Source organism: Carlito syrichta, unplaced genomic scaffold (genome assembly GCF_000164805.1).
Source record: "Carlito syrichta isolate Samal-C Ts95f unplaced genomic scaffold, Tarsius_syrichta-2.0.1 Scaffold304465, whole genome shotgun sequence".
Classification (NCBI taxonomy): domain Eukaryota; kingdom Metazoa; phylum Chordata; class Mammalia; order Primates; family Tarsiidae; genus Carlito; species Carlito syrichta.
Window position 1 is genome coordinate 300,918 of NW_007248561.1, and position 4,888 is coordinate 305,805.

Sequence of the window (4,888 nt, forward strand, 5' to 3'; positions counted from 1 at the left end):
CCCGACGCATCTTCTGACAGCTGCCCCCTCCCCCACTCTGGGCGCCGGACGCGCTGGGCGTCGGGATCCGCGGGGACCCCGCTCCGGAGTTGTTGGGGTGACCCTTCCGCCCCAGCTTGGAGCCATTTCGGCTTCCCCCGCCCCCGCCTCCCTTCCCGATCCACCCCAGGCCCTGAAGATCCTCCTCTACAGAGCTGGGGCTTCCGTCCCCTTCCCGATCCCCCGTGACACATGTGACCCCAGCCTGAATGTGTGTCGAGGGTCCAGACTGTCAGGCCTGGCGCCGAGCAAAGCAGGGCCTAGGCCCTGGCGCCCCTACCCCCTCAGGCCCCGGCCTAGACCTCGCCCCCATTCCATCCGTCCAGCTGCCGCGCAAAGGGCCTGTTGCTGCTGCGGGCGGGCTGGGCGGGGAGGGGTGGGGAGAGGGAGGTCTCTAGCGGCGGCTGCCAAGTAACCCGCCGGATAAAGGCGAGGGGGAGGGGGAGGCGGCATTGTTTGGGGCGAGGGCGGGAGCTGGGGAGTGGGCCGCCTCCCCTGCAGCCCGGCCTACTCCGGAGCCCACCCAGCCCGATTTGGAGAGGAGGGGGACAGAAGTAAATCTGCTTATTCTGCCCAGGCCCTCTGGGCCTGAATCTCTCACTGGAGAGTGAGGCAAAGACTCAAAGCCGGCACTCCGGGGACCTGCCACATCATTCCTAAGCCAGAGGCTTTTGATACCTCCTCCCCCTTACTGTCTTTCAAACTCGTGTTCTCTCTCTCTCCCTCCCTCCCTCCACTCCCTCCTTCCCTCCCTCCCTCTTTCCCCACACCCCGGACCACCAAAGCTCCCCTCCCCTCCCTCACCCCACCAACCAAGAGTGTCCAGGACTTCTGCAAATCCCATTCCATCTGGGAGCAGCTGATGAGGGGGTGGGGACAGGTTTCTGGGTGGACCTGGTGTTGGAAGGAGACAATTTCTCTTTTCCTTTCTTCCTGGAAGGGGAGGGAAGAACATGATCACTGAGGACCCAAGTTGTGTTTCCAATGACTCAGGGAAGAGGTGACCCCATCCCCACACCCCCATGGAGTCCTGAACCTAATCCTGTCACTTCCCTGCCCCCTGGGGCATAGGCCCAGGATGAAACAGTGTCCGTGGGTGTGGAGAGCCCAGGATAAGGTGGAGCCACTTGGCTGTGGGTGGGCTCCTCCCTGTGCCAGCATGGGTGCTTCCAGGGGACTGTGTGGGTGTGGGAGCTGGAAGAACACTGAGGGGAGGTCACCATCAGACCAGTGGGTTTCAGGAGGTTTGTAGGCTATACTGGAAGCAAGGGTGCCTGGGTCTTTCTTGGGTTGGCTGAGCCTGAGAGGGGGCCCAGCCTGAGTCCATCTCTCAGCACCTGAGGGCCCCTGACACTGGTGTGTCCGTGCGGGCCTGAATGGGGTGGTGACTGGGATACAGAGAGCCTGAGCTAGTGGCTAGTTTATAATCAAGGCACTCGAGTTACCTGAACTACATATGAGGGCATGAATGGGATGCTTGGCTGTACTTGGGAGCCTGGGGTGGGGGCCTGCAAACAAGGGTCCTGGATTGGGAAGACTCCTCTGTGCACAGCGATCTAGATGGCTTTACATGAGAACCTGGATCAGGATGGTGGCTGGCCCCTACACAGAGAGAAGTTGAAGGTGACAGAAGTCCCCTATGAGGAGAGGGCTTCTGAGAGTAAATGTTGCACCCACACATGTGCTGTGTGAGAGTCTGAGGCCTGAGTCCGAGTCTCTGAGAGCATGTGACATGATCCCTGCCCCCTTTTGAGTTCCCTGTTTGCATTTGCACACTGAGTAGTAACAGGAGGCAGCATAGAGCAAGGGACACTTTTGGGTCAGAAGACCTACCCAGTTTGCCATTTACTGGCTGCTGGACTGTGGAGCAAGTGACTTACCTCCTGGAGTCACAGCTTCTGCTCCCGGAAAATGGGGGTAGTGTTATCAATCTCGTGGGGTTAACGTGAGGGTTAAAGATGATGTAACCAAAGGAACCTGGCACACAGACATCAGCCACCCACAATAAAGTGTTATTACCATTATTGTGGTTATGTACATCGGAATTGGTGCCAGCAGGGAGGTATGGAATATGGGGGAGGGTGCTGAGAGTCACTCCGTAATTCACTACTGTGTGACCTCAGGTAAGTTGCTTAACCTAAGTCTTAAGGTTTTCCTCTGTAAAGTTAGAATAATGCTAGACATTTTCTCATAGAGGCCTTGGGATCATTAAATCAGATGAACACATATAATGCAGACTAGGCCCTGGCACATAGTTGGTGCTCAATAAATACTAGCTATTCGTTTTTGTTATTATTTTTAATTCCTTCACAGGTCTGAGGAGGAGATGTGATTGACTAGAATTTCAGGGGGTAAATGTAGGACAGAGGGCAGAAGGGAGGGGAGTTCTAGGCAGATATGAGCCAGGATATGTCTGGCGAATAGAGGGCCCCCAGTATCTGAAATGGGGCAGTGGGAAGAGAAGACCCAAGAAATGGGTGCAGCCAGCTGTCCAGCACACCTATACTGATGCCCCGCCACGTGCCAGCTCAGTACAGGCTGTGTGGATGGCCGAGAAGTGAGTCAGACAGAGTCCCTACTCTTGACTGAGGAGGCAGACATGTACACTACAGGGAAACCAGGCACAATGGTGACACAGTGGACAGTGGGCTCTGCTTGTGGAAGACTTCACTGAGGAGGAGGCATTTGAGGTAGATTTGAGAGGATGAGCAGAATTTGGAGAGACTGGCCCAGTGGGCCAAGACTATAATGCAACAGCTAGCCTAGCTGGCTCCTCCCACTGACAGCTTCCCAGCCTGTCCTGGGGCTGGTGAGCCCAATAATGAGGCCTCTAATGAGCCCCTAATGTGCAATCATGCATTTGCAAATGAGGACAGGGCGCTCGACTAGCTCCCACCCCCTTTTTCCCCAGGATGGGGGGCAGGGTTGAGGGAAGAGGAAAGGGGGTAAAAGTTGGGTCCAGACTAGAGTGGCAGCATTTGAGGGCCGCCAGGGTAGGTCTAAGGTCTAACCAGGGCTCGAAGTTAGGCTGCAATCAGTTGGGAGCCATGTCCTTGGGTCCCTGCCGGGCTGTGGGGCTAGGGAAGGAGCCAACCAGCCAGGCTCAGATAATGCAGCTTTGTTGGCTGGTGGTAGCTCTGCCTGGCACCCTGGGGCACAGCCTCCAGTGTTTCCTCCTCACCTCTCAGCTGCAGCTCTGCCCTGAGGGGAGCAGAGAACATGGTCAGGGGTAGGGAACACGGTGTTGCTGCCCCATTAGTGCTCCTCACTCTCTAGAAGAAGGGAAGATGTGGTATAGACTCCCCAGGGGAACAAGTGATCTCCCACTTGTTATCGCCCTTTTCCATGTATTAAGGGCCTTCTCTGTGCCAGACACAGTGTTCAGTGTGTCATGGTCATGCACATTGTCTCATTTGTTCTTCATGACAATCCCATGAGTAGGGAGGGACTAGCATTATCCCCATTTTGCAGATGAGGCTCAGAGACATGCAGTCATTTGCCTAAAGTCACACAACTAGGAACTGGCAGAGGCAGGATTTGAACTCAGGTCTGTCTGACTCTAAAGTTTGCACCAATCTTCTATGCTGAATTATCATGGCCAAGCCAGCGAGTGACAAAATCTGGCTCGCTTCCCTTCCATAAGTGGTCTTCTGTGGGCATTCTGGTCTTGGGGACCCCTGGGCCCCTTGTGAATCCTACCAGGTTGGGGTCTAAACAGTTGGACCAGAAGGCGGCCCTGCACCCAGGTGGCGGTAATAGTCTGGCATGTGGGCCATTTCTAGGCTTTGGCCTGAGGTTAGGCTTCTGCCTTCAGCATGTGGGCAACAGCCTGAGCAGCCCTGAAGGGGCTGAGGGAGGGACGTGGTGGGGCCTGAGCTGCGGGATAGGGTCATTTCCTGCCGCCTAAAATAACAGGAAGTGGGTGCTCCTGATTGGAGGCTGGGAACAATGGCTGCCAGACGGCCAGAGAGCTCCTTTAGAGCTGCAGTCTCAGTTGGGTTCCCGGCTGTATCACCCACAGAAGCCTGTGGCCTGGCCCCAGTGCCCTGCTGCAACCACGGGGGCAGGCCACCCCCCTCCTAGGGCAGTCCCCCCCCCACTGGGCTTAGCCCGTCCAGGCCAAGAGTAATGCTGCCCCCTAAGGGTCCCTCCTATCCCGGCCCTACAATTAGACATCCCCAGAGTTTGTCCTTTCTACCCACTCCCTTCTCTCCCAGCCCAGATCTCTTCACAAGGAGAGGAAACCCAGAAACCTGCCCCCACTGGGTATAGACTGAGGGTGAAGACAGTCACACTGATTCGGGTCCAAACCCCAGCTTTGCTACTCACCAGCTATGGGGCTTAAGCAAGTGTCTTAATCTCTGAATCTGTTTCCTCATTTGTAAAATGGGGTAATAATATCTACCTCATAGGATTGTGGCAAAGATTAAATGAACTAATGAGTTTAAAGTGTTTAGCTGTGCCTGACAAAAGCATTAGCTGTTGCTGTTGTTAATCGGACTTTCCCTGGGCCCAGAGAAAGAAGTGCCCAGAAGGGGCAGGGCAGAAGTGACCTGGATGAGGCTGTGTAAATATACTGGAGACATTGTGTCTCTGTGTGCTTTGTGTGTCTCTGAGGCTTCGTCTATGCCTAAGGGAGGGTGCCTGGTGCCATACATGGGTGTGGGTGTGTATCTGTCTATCTATCTCAGGATATGTGTAGAGCTCAGAATCTCAGTAAGTCTATTTCGTGTGTGTGTGTGTGTGTGTGTGTGAGAGAGAGAGAGAGAGAGAGAGACAGTGAGAGAGAGAGAGAGACAGAGACAGAGACAGAGAGAGAGAATGTGTTTTGTCTCTCGTCATTATGTGG